General features: G+C 37.7%; 1 protein-coding gene across 10 annotated transcripts in view; it reads right to left on the bottom strand.

Annotated features, from left to right (window-relative positions):
- KANSL1 (KAT8 regulatory NSL complex subunit 1) overlaps positions 1–18589 on the bottom strand; it is a 229203-nt gene that overhangs the window by 49884 nt on the left and 160730 nt on the right. The gene's annotated exons all lie outside the window — the stretch shown is intronic.

The following is an 18589-nucleotide window of genomic DNA, read 5'->3' as shown; positions in this document are numbered from 1 at the left end:
CCTGAGTTTATGCCTTCATCTTAATTTCCACAATTATTACTATACATAAACACTTATCTCATGACATGCATACCACAACAATTTAAATTCTAATCAGCCTTTCTTATTTTGTCATGCATACATATAACTTCCCCAGAATGGTCCTTATTAAAGATGTTCTAATCCAATCTTCTAAATTTACAAATGTGAAAACTAAGACACAAGAAGAAAGGAGTTTTCTTGCCACTTTTATGGCCTCAGGCAACAGAGCAAAGACGCAAGCACAGGTCCCTAACTCTAAATCTTGTACTCCTTCCCCTATACCCCAATTGTCTTAAATATTTTCATGATCTCTTCCTTTCCCCAAATCTACTTACACTTTATAATTTTGCCTATACTTTCAAATCCATATTCAGAGGTTCATCAACTTTAAAATCTTAAGCTATTTTGTCCTCACCCCCAAATCCCAATATAAATAAAAGCCCTTTAAGATAAACTCATCCCTTTACTCCTTTTCCCCATAATCTTTTTTCTCACCATCCCAACTCCTGCCTTTATACTAAAGGCCTTTAGTGTATATTTTGATTCTCCTTACATATCCTAAACACTCCGTTACTCAACTACTAACCCTTCCATGACTCTTCTCTGTCAGCCACACACAAAGATGGCCATACCCTTAATCTTGCCATAACCCATAAATGCACTATTTCTATGTAGAAGAATTCTGTAATTCCCTTATCCAATCATAATCTACTTGGCCTTCACCTCTCCTTCTGCCTTCCCTTTCATTACCCTACTCTTCTCATCCACACCATGAGTTCCAATCCTTTGACCCCTCAATTCTCTGCCAGGCCATCTTCCCCTGAACTAACCATTCTCTTCTCTTCTCCCTATGCTGACTCGTTGGTGACCAATTCAACTCTACACTGTCCTCCTCTTGAATCCCTCCCTAGCCTCCTTGTCATATCACCAATTACACCAAAAGTCTCACTCCTACTATTCATTGATTTCACTCCCATATATGCACTGATGAACAAATAGAGAATATCACTCAACCATTTTCAGACTGAGTCTACTACAAATTTACACTACCTCGACTGGGTCCTCCTCATCAGCTCATCATCCCATTCTCCACTGCAGCTCTTTCAAACCTTTTCATCCTTCCTCAAACCTCCCATGGCTTCCCTTTCTCCCACTCCCTCAGCTGAAAACCTTGTCTCAATATCTTACAGAAAAAAATTGAGGCTATTCATTATGATCTCCCTTCTTCCTCTTCTCCCATCACTCAAGTATCTTATGCCACTATTTCCTCCTTCACCCCCTTCTCACATGATGAAGTGACCTTACCCCATATCAAGGCTAATGTCTCTACTTGTCCAAATGCTGTCTCCTTAAATTATATTTATATTATATTATAATTGTATGATGTCTCTCCTCTGTCATCCCCACTTCTTCACTTAGTTTCAAACTTTCCCTTTCTATTGACTCATTTCCTACTGTCTACAAATATGCCCATGTCTCCCCTTATCCTGAAAAAAATCCTCACTTGATCCTTCCATCCCTGCTAACTATCATCGTCTAGCTCTTCTGGCCTTTGGAGCTAAAATTCTGCCTCCACTTTTTCTCTTCTTACTTTCTTCTTAACCCATTATAATTTGGCTTCTGATCTTACTATTTCACCAAAATAGCTCTCTCCAAAGTTACTAATGATCTCGTGGTTGCCAAATCCAACTGTCTTTTTTCAATGTTCATTCTCCTTGACTTCTCTATGGCCTTTGACACAGTTGATCACTCTCTCTCCTCTTTTCTCTAGGTTTTCTGGACATCATTCTCTCTTTGTTTTTGTCCTACCTATCTGACCTCTCCTTCCCTGTCTCCTTTGCTGGATCCTCCTCCAGATCACATCCTCTAACTCCTACAGGGTTTTTTTCCTGGGTCCTCTTCTCTTCCTCTATGCCAGAGGTTCCCAAACTCAGTTTGACCTATTGCCCCCTTAAAAAAAAAATTACTCAGTGCTCCCCTGGAAATCTACTTTCTTGAACCCTTTAAAAATTTTTTTTAATTTGTGTCATTAATTTTTTAAATAATTTATTGTAAATTTGTGGGGGGATTTCTTCCTGCACTGAAATTTTGATGATGCTATATTATGTCATGTAACCATAGAGTATCGTATTGTAACGTAAAGAAGTCATCACACCCACATATTCCTGCTGAGGCATGCTGGACTTCCAACAATAAGCAACACACTTGCTCACCTGCCAATATTTACTTGTTAAGATCTATTAGTAGAATTGACCACTGATCAGTTGTAACTTGCATTTTGTACGTTTATTTGGAAAATAATGTAATCACTACAACTTAACTCTGTTACACAACAGATGAAACATGTACAAATGTTTTTTCTAAATTTTCTTCTCTTTTCTCCTTATGCTTTCACTGCCCTCTTATTTTTATTCAGTGTGTCCCAACTGAACCCAAAGCTACTACTACTGCACTCCTTGATCATTCCAGAGCCAGGCAGGGGGCAGGATCACACACTTTGGAAACCTCTGCATACTATTTCACTGGGTGGATCTCAGCAGCTCCCAAGGATTTAATTACCATCCCTAGGCTGATGATTCTCAAATCTATTTACAATGTCCCAATCTCTCTGCTGATGTCCAACCTCACATTACCAACTGCCTTTCAGACATCTCAAACTGGATGTATAGTGTACATCTTAAACTCAATACGTGCATAACAGAACTCTCCCCCCAAACCCTCCCTCTTACTGTAGAAGGTAACACTATCCTCAGTCCTTTCAAAGCTCATATCCGAGGAGTCATCCTGGATTCATCACTGTTTCTTCATCCTCATATACAAGCTCTTACCGATGCCTGCCAACTCCACTTTTGCAATATCTCTTGAATATGTACCCTTTTCTCCTCTCACACTGCCACCACTCTAGTGTAGACCCTATCACCTCATATCTGAGACTACTGTAATAGCTTGTTGGTGGACATACCAGCCTCAGGTCCCTCCCCAGTTCAATCCAGTGGCCTCCCACTGACTCCAAAAACAAATACAAAATGCTCTGTTTGATATTCAAAGCCCTTCATAATCTAGCCCCATTCCTACCTTTCCGATCTTTTTATACCTTACTCCCCACCACGTACACTTAGATTCAGAGATACTTGGCCTCCTGTTCTAAAAAGACACTCCATCTCAATTCCAGGCATTTTCTCTGGCTGTGCCCCATGACTGGCTCCACTACTAATACATCCCCCCAGCTTCCTTTTAAGAAATAACTAAAATCCCACCACCTATAGGAAGCTTTCACTAGCCTCCTTAATTCTAGTGTTTCCCTCCTTTAGTTATTTTCTATTTATCCTGTATATAGTCTGCTGTATATTGCTTTGTTTACAGGTTGTCTCCACCGTTAGTGCATAAAAATCCTTGAGAGGAAAAGTCTGTCTTTTGTCTCTTTTTGTAACCCCACTACTTAGCACAGTGCCTAGTATACAGTAGGCACTTAATGTGTCTATTGACTGACTTAAGTAAGCGGGACTATCACAGGGATGAGGACTTCAATTTTCCAGGTTTCTGCTGGAGCTCTATGCCAAAATCAAAGCAGCCAATCATTTCCTACATTTGTCTCGAGGATAACATTATCTTTAAAAAAGTAAGTTAAGTTTATAAGGTAAATTTTATTCTGGATGTGATTCACACACCAATAAGGAGAAACTGCTGAGAGGAAATGATGGAAATCTGGAAATAGAAAAGGCTTGTGTAAATAATCTGGCCCACAACACAGATTTTGATTTTCAGTGTTTATAATCTCAACTGAAAAACTATATTCTACAGATGTATTTTGTTTCACTGCAGTAATATTTTCTCTCTGTAGCTAGAAATTGAAATTTCTAGTGTATTAAGAACAAACCAAAGACTAAAGCAAAATAGATTTCTAATTAATTATAGAGCTGTTGATGTGGACTTTTTCTGGGTAAGCTCCCCAATGTCTAGCTTTTTGTATGAATCCAAAATAACTAAGATCTCTACTGCAATTCAGTATAATGTCATCTTATAGCTATAGTCTATTTTTTCCTAGCAATAATAGTCAAACTCACTTCAAAGAGTTCCAAGAAGGGTTAGACAGGCTTCCGTGGACTAAAATTCTTCAAGGAAAATCAACTTAGGAACGATAAGAAGTTCTCAAAAACAAATTCTCAGAATATAAAAAGAAATGATCCAGATGAAGGAACTGGTGAAAGGGGCCAATTTTAAAATGATATAAGCAGAAGATCAAAGCCAGGACAGGTAATGATGAGGACAAAAACATGAAAACTATGAAAGCATGACAGCACCATTCTGTAAAAACCATTAAGATAGCTAAAATTCAGAATAATGAGGGGAGATGAAGGGGAATGAAGAAAGGTGTTTGCCAGGAGAAGGCTAAGGTTCTAAAAAAGAAGATTTGAAAAAATAACACAATACTAAAGGAGAGAGGGAACTTTAAAAAAGAAAGGTAGAAAAACTGTTCTGGGTGAATGGGATGATGATAGTTGTGATAAGGCAAAGTTCTACCATTCTAATTTTGCTTGTTTCCTCTAAAAAGGAAAATAAACTTAGTGCTGAAGATAGAACTAAGACAAGTAAGGAGATAGGAGAGCACCCCTCATTGCCCTTCATTATTAGTTCAGGTTAGATGAACTAAAACCAAGTGTACGGATAGAATTGCAAATGTATGCAATAAGCCACTGTGACCTCTGAAAGACTATGAAGAATGAGAAACAAAGGACTAGAGATAATGTGGATTTCTGGCAAAATTCCAGAATATACTATTAAAAGGATGGCTAGGAGAGTTAGAAAATGAACTGGTGATCACAGAAGACCTGTATGACTTCAAGTATAATACGTCAAGTCTATCTAACCTAATTTCCTTTACAGTAAGTTACTAAATTGGTAGATGAGGTGAAATGCTATACACCATCACTAAATTAAATCTTACAAAATTCCTTCTGTAATTCATATGGACAAGTTGGAGAAATGAGAGCTAGATAACAGTATAATATGTAGTACTGTTAGTATTAGCTGTTGAATGACCAAACCCAAGAACAGTCATTAATAATTGCTTGGTTGAAGGTTCTGAGAAGCTGTGTGTCTGTGCAGTTGAACATTTTTAATCAAGGACATAAAAGCATAGATGTCATTTTGGCCAAATCTGAAGACACAAAACTGTGAATGCAACATCTAATAGCACAAAAATTTTTTAAGTGTGTCAAGGCAAACGAACAAAAAAATTTCAAGTTTACAAATACAGAATCATTTAACAAAGGATTTCAGTGTCATCTAGTCCAACCCATTCCGGAAAAGGAATTTTCACTATAAAATATACTCGATATGGTCTGACACTAAGCAGTCACACTCAGTGTCTGCTTGAAAATCCCCAATGAGTGCTCCTAACCAATTCAACTTCAGTCAGCTTTAACTGTTAGGAAAGCTTTGTTTCTTACATGAAGGCTAAATAAAGCTCTTTGTAGATTCTAGTCATTGTTCCTAGTCCTACTCTGTATGGCCAAGCAGAATATATCTAATATCTCTCATTTTGTTGTATAACTAAATGTTCTGGGGCAGGCCTGACTCAAGCAGGCCAATTAGTTGAGATGTAGGACTATAACAAAAAGATTCACTTACAAAGCATCTAATATTTAACATAAGGAGGTTTGTTTAACATATAAAGAATATTCATTAAGGATACATAAACCATTAATTTGCTTGGACAAAGCACCCCTGCAAAACCATTTTCTATGGTGGTTAAGCTAAGCAGAAGTTACGAGTCAGTTAGGCACTCCTTGAATGCTGGGCTTTTGTATTTAGGTAAAGAGAAAGTCACCCTGACAATTCAAATCTTAGTGCCCTAAAATCAATTAAGTCTCTGAGAAGGTTTCATTACTTTGTAAGGAAAAACTAGCATGGACCACATGGAAACGATCCAAGTTGAAGTTCTTGAAAACAGCTATCATGTCCAACCTAACCCTGCTCCCCTTCCCCAAAGTCTGTAACTGTTTCTTACATTTCCTTATGATCTATGTTCTCTCCATTTTATCTGCTCTGTTGAAACTATGGCTCCATCATTGAACACAATACTCCAAGATGTTGTCTGACCACAGGAGAGAAATATTCTCACCTCTTTAGCTCTAGTAGCAATGATTCTCTTTGCTGGCTTTGACATCATACTGCTGGCTCACATGCAGTCCATTAAAACACCCTAGACATTTGTCAGAAGAATGATTGCCCAACCTCTCCCATCCTAGACTAGAACAATTGATTATTTTAAACTCAGATATAAAACTTTAATTTGCCCCTGTTAAAAGTCTGTCTGATTAGATTCATCTTAATGTCAGGATCTTTGGGATCCTAGTGAATCCAATCACCTAGGGTATTAACTTATTGCTCCAAGTGCTGTGGTCATATGCAAATCTGATGAGCTATCATCTGACTATGCCTTCATCCAAGTCATTGAAAAAAGTGTCAAACGTTGGAGACTTCCTGACAAACTGAAGTAGTAACTAAATTCATCTACAATTAGGTCCCAATTTGTGCTCATGTAAATTCAAATTCACACTATTTGAAGTTAAGATTACATAAAATAGAGCCACGGGTTTCAGCCCCATGGAAATATGCAGTGCAAATTTAAATAATACGACCTCAGAGAAAATGATTATTAGCACTAATTGGAACTAGCTATAATTAATTCTAAATTCATCTTATTATATCATCATGTAGTCTATCTCTTTTCATCTTTTCCACAAGAATAATCTGAGATGATTTATCAAATTTCACATGACTTAAGGGACTGCTAACATTCAGTTAGTAGTTATTAAGTGCCTGCTATGTGCCAGACACTATATTTGGTGATGGGGATAGAAAGAAAAATGTCAAGTATTCCTTGACCTGAAGGGGCTTACATTTTTCTAATATCTAATAATACTAGGGATAATATCGAATAAATAGGGATAATATCTAATCTTGGTAAGGTAAAATATTTTGATCTGCGGTGCAAAGAACAATGGCTCTGGAGTCAGAGAATCTGGAATCAAATCTCTTCTTTGAGAGACTCAGTTTCCTCAACTGTTATGAAAGACCTGGAGTAAATGATTTCTGAGTAGCTTGTCTATCTTCTACACAAGTCTATGGCCCTATGTTTCAGTGCTATCTATCTTTTGTTCCTATCAACTGTGTAGTATCTTCTTCCCAATATCAAGGATACAAGTTAGATTATACCGAGTTTTCTTCCCTTTCTCTATCCCAAATTGTAGGAGGGATTAGTCACTTCCCTTCAAATATTGTATCATTGCCTCCCTTACAATACTCCCAACTCTGAAATTCTGTGAATCTATGGCTTCAATGCTCCCTTCTATCACACCCTTCCCTTCTCTTATCCCCATCTTCTCTCTTTTCTTGTAGGGAAAGATAGATTTCTACACCCCATTACCTGCATTTTTTATTTCCCAGTTGTATGCAAAAACAATTCTCAGCATTCGTTCCTAAAACTTTGAGTTCCAACTTCTCTCCCTTCCTCCCTCCCCATCCATCCCCCCTCCATCCCCACTGAGAAGGCAAGCAATCCAATACAGGCTATATATGTGTAGTTTTGCAAAACACTTCCCTAACAATCAATCATGTTGTGTAAGAGTAACTGTATTTCCCTCCATCCTATCCTGCCCCCCATTTATTCTGTTCTCTTTTTACCTTGTCCCTCCCTATAAGTGTTTACTTCTAATTACTCCCTCCTCCCATTTGCCCTCCCTTCTATCATTTCCCCCCCCCATTTCTCCCCTTCTTGTCTGTAGTGTAAGATAGATTTTCATAGCAAAGTGAGTATGCTATTCCCTCCTTAAGCCAAATGTGATGAGTAAGCTTCATTTTTTTCCTCACCTCCTCTTTTCTCCTCCATTGAAAAAGCTTTTCTTGCCTTTTTTATGAGAGATAAATTGCCCCATTCCATTTCTCCCTTTCTTCTTCCAATATATTCCCTCATCTCTTAATTTTATTTTTAGATAGCATCCCTTCATATGCAACTCACCCTGTTGTTCTCGCATTCTCTCTCTGCGTGTGTGTATAATCCCTCCAACTACCCAAATACTGAGAAAATTTCAAGAGTTAAAATATTTTCTTTCCATGTAGGAATGCAAACAGTTCAACTTTAGAAAGTCCCTTATGATTTCTCTTTCTTGTTTATTTTTTCATGCTACTCTTGATTCTTGTGTTTGAAAGTCAAATTTCCTATTTAGCTCTGGTCTTTTCATCAAGAATGCTTGAAAGTCCTCTATTTCATTGAATGACCATTTTTTCCCCTGAAGTATTATACTCAGTTTTGCTGGGTAGGTGATTCTTGGTTTTAGTCCTAGTTCCTTTGACTTCTGGAATATCCTATTCCACACCCTTCAATCCCTTAATGTAGAAGCTGCCAGATCTTATGTTATCCTGATTGTATTTCCACAATACTTGAACTGTTTCTTTCTAGCTGCTTGCAATATTTTCTCCTTGACCTGGGAACTCTGGAATTTGGCTACAGTATTCCTAGGAGTTTTTGTTTTGGGGTCTCTTTCAGAAGGTGATTGGTGGATTCTTTCAATATTTATTTTGTCCTCTGGTTCGAGAATATCAGGGTAGTTTTCCTTGTTAATTTCATGAAAGATGGTATCTAGGCTCTTTTTTTTGATCATGGTTTTCAGGTAGTCCCATAATTTTTAAATTGTCTCTCTTGGATCCGTTTTCCAGGTCAGTTGTTTTTCCAATGAAATATTTCACATTATCTTCTATTTTTTCATTCTTTTTATTTTGTTTTGTAATTTCTTGCTTTCTCATAAAGTCATTAGCTTCCATTTGCTCTATTTTAATTTTTAAAGAACTATTTTCACCAGTGAGCTTTTGAGCCTCCTTTTCCATTTGGCTAATTGTGCTTTTTAAAGCATTCTTCTCCTCACTGGCTTTTTGGACCTCTTTTGCAAACTGAGTTAGCCTTAAAGGTGCTGTTTCCTTCAACATTTTTTTGGGTCTCCTTTAGCAAGCTGCTGTCTTGCTTTTCATGATTTTCTTGCATCTCTCTTATTTCTCTTCCCAATTTTTCCTCCACCTCTCTTGATTTTCAAAATTCTTTTTGAACTCTTCCATGGTCTGAGACTACTGTATATTTATTTTGGACGTTTTAGATGCAGAAGCCTTGACTTTTAGGTCTTTCTCTGATGGTATGCATTGTTCTTCCTCATCCAAAAGGATGGAAGAAAATATCTGTTCACCAGGAAAAGTCTTCTATAGTCTTATTTTTTCCCCTTTTTTGGGCATTTTCCCAGCCAGTTACTTGACTTTTGAGACCTTTGTCAAGAGAAGGGTATACTCTGGGGGCCTATAAGTTCTCAGTTCCTCCAAGGTGACACAATCAAGGAAGAGGAGTTTACTCCTCCTCTGGCCTGCACTCTAGTCTGGGAGCAACCACAGGCACTCTGTTCTGCCCAGGATCTGCCTGCAAGGTTCCTTTTCCAGAGCCTACACCATCTCCACTGCCAGCATTCTTCCTCAACCCAGGAGAGTCACTCAGAGTTGAGATCCAGATCAGTGGCTTAATTCCCTCAGGGGCTTTAGGTCAAGGGCTCCAAAAATAGACGCTGCTGCTACAATACCTGCTGATGGCAGGTCCGGACCACGTTCCCTTCTCACCCACATGAAAGAGCTTTCTCACTGACCTTTGAAACTATCTTTGATGTTTGTGGGTTGAGTAATCTTGGAACTGCTACTGCCAGTGGTGCCCTGAAGCCTGTTCCAGGTCCTGTCCCTGCCACAGAGTGTGGCTGCACCCTGCGCCTGGTGCGATAGACCTTTCCTGTCAGGCTTCCAGGCTGTCGGTCTGGAAATCTCTTTCACTCTGTCATTTTGTGGATTCTGCTGCTCTAGAATTTGTTTAGAGTCATTTTTTACAGGTATTTTATGGGCTATAGGGAGAGCTTCTACAGGTCTGTCTTTCTATACGGCCATCTTGGCTCCATCCCGTCCCTGATTCTTTCAAAACCAAAAATGTACTTCTTGGGTGACATGGGATCTGAAAGCTAAAATGCTTCCCTTTTTAATTTTCCATAATTAAAAATAAAATATTTCATAACAGAAATATCCAAAGTTGGAAAGGCTTCAAATTGCTTGAAATGTTAAAAGAATTGCCAACGTTTCTATTCCTTTCTCACTGAATTAAGCAGTAGTTCAATGTAACTTTCCTAACATCAATAGAAAGAGACCTATTAAAACAGGTATTTTTCTAAACAGCTACTCAGAATCAAGTCTCCTGATAATACTTTTGGAAGCCTGGCTAACAAACTAATTACTTGGATGGCAGCACCAAGGGATTTCATGCAGTCCTTAATTCACAAACAGGTTGTGTTCTAAAATGTTATTTGGTAACTTGGAACACAGTTCTATTGCTGCAACATTCAACATGCTGATTAGATTCCTAGGTTGCCCCCACAAATCTATTTAACCCCTAATTTTGCTGAAATATCATATGCTAACAATGAAAAAAATATCCCTTTATACTATTGCAGTACTAGCATTTAACGAAAAATTTATTCTGAAGAAAATATTTTGAATGCTGTAGCTGAAGGAAAAGTAGATTATTTACAGGATGATGAAGTATATGAAGCCAACTAAGGATATCTGGAAGTGAATCTTCAGGTATTTTCTAAGGCTTTTAAAAAGCTCAACACTAATTTTTTATTATGTTAAAACTGACTTTCACAAAATTTCAGAGTAAGAAAAGAAATATCAAAGCCATCTAATATATCAAACCCATACAAGAAAATAAACCCACTTTAAAACCATCTTTGACAATGGGGGAGGGAGTGAGGAATGTAGCCAACTTCATTAAATTTGACCATCAATAAGGAGCTCCTACCATATACCAGGCACTGGGAATACTACTCAAAAGAATTTAGCCTAATTCCTTTCCTCATACTAAAGGACAATATACAATACATAACCTACTTCCCAAATCCTCAATCCACTCAATTACCATGAGCTATTCCTCCTTTAATCCACTTAAGATTGAAAACTAATCATGCCCTAGATCTTGCCATCATCCACAAATGTTCTAATTCCATGTTCCTGAACTCTGAAATTCCTCTATCTGAACATAGTCTTAGCTTTTCAGTGGTCTCACCCAGGCCCTTCTATCCTCCACTATTTCTTAACATCTGTCCAAGTCCACATTTGTTGTTTCCAAGACATTATTCTTCCATCTCATCCTCTGCTGTTTTCCTCCTGCTTTCAATCTTTTCCAACATCTGGGATTTTCCCAATGACTCTTGTCTTTTCATTACATGGCCAAAGTATTTAAGCTTCAGCATTTGACCTTCCAGTGAACAGTCTGAATTAATTTCTTTATATGTTGACTGATTTCACCTCTCTGTTGTTCAAAGGACTCTCAAACTTTCCTTAACAGTACAACTGTCAGTCATATATTGCTACTGGAAACCACAGCTTTGACTTTATCAACCTTTGTCAGAAAGGTGGTATCTCTGCTTAGTATACTTACACTGTCCAATGGGCTGCTAATCCCTCACCTATATTCTATCCTCAAGTGGATTATTTTCCATGTCATCCATCACCCCTGCACTGCCTACATTTTCCTCTTTCCTCATTCTCAATCTTAATCCCATGGTCAATCAGCTCATTTCTAGGTTATCTGTTTTGGAACTTGTCATCCCTGTCAAAATATTTTGGAAATACTGTTTCCCAGAGTTAAGGCTCAGCAAGCAGGCTGTGCCCTAAGTTTGGCAGAACTATAATCCTTTGCACCCTGGATGATCTCACCCTCTGGCAAAGTGTAATGCACCAGGTGTTCATTCCTCCATTTCCCAGAGACCTGAGAGGCAATATCCATTCACGACTCTGGCATGCTCACAATCCCTGTTCCTAATACTGTCTCCTATTCCCATCATAGAACTCTGATTCTGTACCCCATAGAGTAATCACAACCCCTAAGACTTGGGACAATACTATTCCCCCAGGACCTATGAGAACAGTAACTCAAGACTTAAAAAATGATTATGACATAGTCTAGCCCACTTATAAGCATTGCCTGTACGTCAGCAAGTTCAGGACTTGCATGCAAGTAGTTTTCCTCACTCTTAAATAAATAAATTATACCACTGCTTTGAGTCCTGATACACCTGCTTCCAAGCCTGCTCTGTTTGACTCTAGCCATTCCCCACGTTACAGACCAGTACAGGATTGCATAAAAAATTCTGCTGACTGTCCCTAGGCCTGGCCAAACCCTAATTCCTTTTCTGACCCTTCTCTTTTCCCTCTCCCATCAAACTACTCAATTTTTAACAGTACAATAGTTTCCCTTTTTTCTCTCCCTCTAACCTCTTTTATTAGTAGCTTTCATTTGCTATACCCCATTCAAAAATGTTTTTTCCTTGACTTTTTTCCTCATTACTTCTCTTTTCTTCCAATTTTCATTTTCTGATTCTCATTCCCTTACTTGTCCCTTCATGGGGTTAAACCTTTTGAAGTACAAGATCTGAGCTCCCTCTTTTACCCAATGTTACTGCCTCCCATGATCTTGCCTCATTCATTTTTTTTTCCTTTCTATATCTAACTCTTTGAAATATCAATTCCTAAGGGAAGCAATGTTAGACGGGAGTGCCCTTGCTTATTAGGAGTTACTCTGTGCCCCCAAATCTTGTATCTTAAGCCTGAACTACTAAGAACTAAGTCTTTTCCCATGCTTTCCCTTGTGTTTAGCTTAGTCTCCATTCCTAAAACCACAGCATCCTTTCTCTGGCTCTAGGGATTGACTAACCCTAGAAATTCTAATCCTTTCTCATAAGAGAGATTAACTGCTCTCAAAGGTATAAGAGACGGCAGCTTCCAAATGTGCAGTCTTTTCCCTGACCAGACCCATCATAATACTTCAGGGTGAGATCACTCCCCCCTTCCTTTACAGTCCTCTGTACTCCTAGTTTACTTCCCTCTATCACCTCTACTTCCACAATACTATCTTCTTGTTGAAAGAAAATAAAGAATTTCATCCTTTCACTGTTGGACTTAAAAGGGGCAGCATCACCCATTAACCTCTGTCTTCTAGCTCCCCTCTCCATTATTAAAAAATTTTTTGATATTATTAACTTAGAGCAAACACCAAATATGATCATTTATGTGGACAGTGAACAGGAAAAAAAGATTATATATGAAGCCACAGATCTTTCACATAAATTTACTTTTCAAGTATGTAAATTCAACAAATTAGTTTTAAAGCTATAATGCTTGTCTCTATCCCCTTCCCAAATTTGTTCTATCAGTTGAAAAAATACTTCAATAACACACTTCTTTCTTTTCTTTCCCTATCTTCCTTTAATACAACCAATCTTCTCTGCTTTCCCTGTTAAACAGATTCACCTAATATTGGAGGGTGGGGGGAGAAGTGTGGAGCAGGCGAATAGAGTCCAGAGAGTAGTTTATGGTGATACTTGTTTGTCCTCAGTCTTTAATTTTCCCAAAATTTTTAGTCAGGCATCCACCTAGGTCAGTACCTGAAGTCAGAAAGACTTCCATTCTTATATTGATTTGCTAACTTACTAACAGTGTTACCTTAAATAAGGCACTTAAATCACCTAAAGATAATAAATCTGCCTCTTAGGACAGTTGTGAGGATAAAATGAGGTCATATTTCTAAATCACTTTAAGGCAAAACTTATATACATCACGAACATCGACATACCTCCCCCTGAAAGGGCACCAAACATTTATGGAAAGTGAAAGAAGCCTCATCTACTTCAACCAACACTGTAACCCTTACTGATCTATTTTAGATTGAGTAAACTTTTGTTATGTATTATATGTCCCAGCAATGTATCACCACATACCAATTCAGAGCCTGAACCACCATAATTGGCCTAAAACATGTGGCATTAGTCATCAAGTTAATAGAATAACCAGAATAACCTCATGATTAATTTCATGTTTTAAGTGGGAATTCTGTTAAATCTGAGAAACCCAACCTTCTTATAAGTTAAGTTTGCTATAGTTCAGGGACACAGAAGATGATGCCAATGGTTTAAGCTTGAGTCCCCAAGGCCAGGTGGAATAGTGAATGGAGTGCCAGGTCTTGAGTCAGAAAGGCTTATCTTCTTAAGTTCAAACATAGCTTCAGGCACTTAGTAGCTGTGTGACCCTCAACAAGTCACGTAACTTTGTCTCAGTTTCCTCATCTGTAAAATAAGCTGGAGAAGGAAATGGCAAGCCACTTCAGTTTCTCTCCTCAGAAAAGGTCATGAAGAATCAGATACAACTAAACAAATAAATGAAGAATAAAAACAAACCATTTATATACTAACTACTGTGCAAATATCTTATTTTATTCTCACAACTCTGCAAGATAAGAGCTAATATTGTCTCCATTTTACAGCTGAGAAAACCGATATAAACAGAGGTTAAGTGATTTGCCCAAGTTCACACAGTAAATGTATGAAGTGGGATTTAAACTCAGGTCCAGACCTCTAGAGCATCACCACTTACCTTCTGAACAGCCAGTTCAAGATCCCCATGAGACATGAGTCTGAGGGTCAGGAGAGGAGTTAGCACTGGACAAATATAAAAATCATCAGCACCAAGATAATAACTGAATCCATGGGTGCTGATCACAAAGTGATGTCATTTAGCACAAAGTGAGAAACAGGCCAAGAACATACTCTTGGGGGACACTCATGATTAGTGAGAATGAACTGGAAGAAGAGACTGAGGACAGAGAGAACAGATGAGGAGAACCAGGAGAGCAGTGCCACAAGAATCTAAAGGAAAGGAGAAGGTGGTGATGGACAGCCTCAAAGACTACAGAAGTCAAGAAAAACAAGTACTGAAAAAAGGTCAACTAGATTTTACAAGTAATATATCTTTGGTAACTTTGAGGACAGCAGTTTCAGTTGAAAGAAGAGGTAGGAAGCCACACTGTAAAGAGTTTTTAAGAGAATAAGAGGAGAAGTGGAAACACTGCTGAGAGCTTTCACAAGGAGTTTAGTCATAAAGTAGCTAGCAGGGATGAACAAATCAAGTGAAGGTTATTTTAAGGATAGAGAAGACATGGGAATGTTTGTAGATAGTAGAGAACCACCGGCAGACGGAGAAAAATTTAAGATTAGTGATAAAGAGTATCAATGGCAGAGGGGGCAATCTGCTGGAAAAGATGGGATGGAATGGGATCATCAACCAAATTGTGATTTATGTCTAACCTTTACTTATGGATGTTAACTGTAGTTGAAGCTAAGTCCAAAGTAGTTCAAGAAAGATAGGGACAGGAGCATAGCTTTAACCCTAGTACTCCCTTCTCAATTAATTATCTAATCAACTGTGAGCTTGTAAACTTATGAAAATGCAGATTATTTTCTTCCTTAATATACAAAATTAAATATGATCATATTTCTTTTTAAATACTGTCAGAAAGACCTGCATAGATGATTCCACTTGCAACTTAATTTTCTCTTGATTAAATAAAAGCACTGATTTTAACCACATACAGCAAGTTAGGTTAAATCATTATCTTAATCAAAACAATTATGCTCTCAAAGAGTGAAATTCAATTTACCGAAATTCTGCCTCCACCCCCCGCTAAGACCTAAGGATGACTGTGTTTCGAGATAGAAGATAAAATTGTAGGATCAGTTAGTTGCTGATCTCAAATAAAAGGGCAAAAATACACAAAAATACAGCAGCGTCTCTTAAGAGATTGTTATTGTTGTAGAGAGATTTGATTTTCTGAGAAGAAAATGTATTGAAGCTAGTTTCAGCCTGCTAGCCTTTAGCTTCAAAACAGCAATCTACAAAGTTTTGAACACTGATCTTTTTCTCCCTCCCTACTTTTGTTTTTGCATAATAATTTCTGTACATACTCTTCCCACCAGGCTTTGAAACACAGGTGACAGACAGCAGCAAGGACTAGGAGGGTAAATTTGGCAAAATCAAAAACTATAAGCAATATTTCATAGATGTAGTCTGACTATTGTTAAATACACAAAGGTTCCTGCATGTTCTAACCAAGAAAATAATATGTATAAATGAAAGTATATACAGCATATGGAAAAGCCAAAAATATTGGGGGATGGGGAAAAGAAACATAAAGCAGGTATTCTTGGGAAGCAAGAGTCTTGCTTTCAAGGAATCCATAAACTTGAATGGTATTAAAAAAATTCTATTTTTATTTCAATATAATTGATTTCCTTTCAGTCCTACATGTTTTGTTCATTTAAAAATTCTGAGAAGGGATCGCTAGATTTCAATAGGTTGCCAAAAAGGTCCATGACCTGCCCCATCCCCCTTCCATTTGAGAATTCCTGCATGAGGCAAGGGAGATGAGGAAAGGCTTCATATAGGAAGCTAGGGATTCAAAGAGGTGGAGTGCATAATCTTTACGGAGAATAAGTAATACAAAGGCACAGAGATGGCAAGTAGAATCTCCTCTGTGAGAGAGAATAGATTCAGTTTGGTTGAAAGGTGGGAGGACTACTGTCATAGCATCCTAAACTAGTCTTTTTGCCTTCCTATCTCTTCCCGCTACAATTCATCCTTCACAAAAATGCCACTGATTTTTCCTAACGTGTACCTGGCCATACCCTGCCCTGCTCAATAAATAAAAACTCCTCTTTTTAACATTTAAAGCCTTTCTCTAGTGCTAAGCTATCTTCCAGCCAAAAGTGTCCTTCACATACTCTTAAAGGTTAAAGCAAACTCAATCTTGCTGTTCTTTACAACAGAGGCATCCAACTCAAATAGAAATGGATCCACACACTTGCCAAATTAACATTATCTATGGTGTATTGTATTTTTGTTTATCTTGTAAAACATTTCCCAATTACATTTTAGTCTGGTTCAGATTACAGGATGCAAGTTTGGTGCCTTAGCTTTACGATATGCCATCCAGCCTCTTTCATGCTTCTTCACAAGCTATCTACCTCAAGCCCAAAATGTGCCTCTATAGAGCTACTAGTTTCCCTCAAAGTCCAACTCAAGCACAATTTTTTACACAAGCTATTATTGATCTAACCCAAGGGGTTAGTGCCCAATTACCTTCTACTTGTTTCGTATATATTTTATTTATATTTATCTCTTTTCTTACTCTCAATACAAGCAATTTTAAGGCAAGAACGTTAATTTTTGGCATTTAGATATAATGCCTGGCAAACTGTAAGGTATTTTATACTTGTTTGATTGAGGTGGGTTGGAGCCTAGGATGTGAATGACTTTAACCAAAGAGCCTATATATGATCTTGAAGGCAAGAGGAAGGTCCTGGACCTTATTAGGCATGGGTTAGACCTGTGCTTTAAAAATATCACTTTGGCAACCATGAGAAGAATGAACTGGAATAGAGAGAGTCAGGAAGATGAATTAGTTGACTATTGCAATGGTCTAGTCCAGGACTGATAAGGGCCTGAACGGGGGGTGGGGGAAAATAGAGGAGGGTGTTTACTGTGTGAACAGGAGAGGGATAGATTTAAGAGATGATGTGGAGGTGGAATTCACAAGAGTTGGCAAATGAATGCATCCATCTTGGAGTAGTTGTGACTCTTTCAGCATTGATTCTGTCAGTTAAATGATCTTGAAATGTACCAGAATCCAATCCTACTTTTCCACAAGTCTTATTAAATTTGCCAATGTCTTATTTTGTTACTTATTATCTGATTCTTTGTCCTTTCTAGGCCAGGCTGGAAGATACTTCCACATTTCTTTGTTAGACCAGATATTCCCTCTATTAATTTCCTGGGCCATGTTTTCTAAGTATTTAAGAATCAAATTTAAATTAAAGTAAAATTTAAAAACCGATAGCCTTTATTATTACAAAAAAATACATGGTAAATTAACCATTGGCTAAAATGCCCTTTTTATTTGCTGAGAAATTTTGAATTGGTTGGTAATCGTTTGTTAGTTACGCAGGCACCATTAAAATATAATGCATATTAGACATTAACAATGTAACAAACAACTTTCCTTAGGTTGGTTGTATAAGTTGTATAAGACAAGTATTAATGAGATGGTTTCATAATAACAATACTTTAACAGAATAAAACAGGGAAGAATGACAAATGCAAAAGTCTAAAGATAGGAACTAATGAACTATTAGAGGACTTCCTTATTGTGTATGGGATCTTATTTCTTTCTTAATTGATTGTAATTTTAGTAGATTGTAATATTCTTCTAGGAATTTTATCTTTCATGTACGATCATAGATTTAGAACTAAGAGGCTTTAGAGAGACCATTTAGTTCAGTCTGGGCACAAAAAAGCAGAAAGATGAGGATGAAGATAAGAGTTAATTAAATAGATGTACCCAAATCAGATCAATGGTTAACAACAAAGAAAACTCTAGGGTCTCTTAGAGGAAGAAGAGGACCTACAGGAGAAAGGAGATGGCAAAATAAAAGATTGAAATGTGAGGTAAGAAAGGGAAAATTCTTGTTTCAATGCTAGGGAAGTGGGGTGTTCCACTGAAGAATGTCCCAATGGGAGAATAAAGCTGCTTTCTAATGGAAGATAGGGAACTTACAATCTATAATCTGCAGGACTTGTTCCTTTGCTATTCAGTCATTTT

The sequence above is a fragment of the Notamacropus eugenii genome, chromosome 2, assembly GCF_028372415.1.
Source record: "Notamacropus eugenii isolate mMacEug1 chromosome 2, mMacEug1.pri_v2, whole genome shotgun sequence".
Classification (NCBI taxonomy): domain Eukaryota; kingdom Metazoa; phylum Chordata; class Mammalia; order Diprotodontia; family Macropodidae; genus Notamacropus; species Notamacropus eugenii.
The sequence above is the reverse complement of the archived record's forward strand: the minus strand, read 5'-3'. Positions and strand labels throughout refer to the sequence as shown.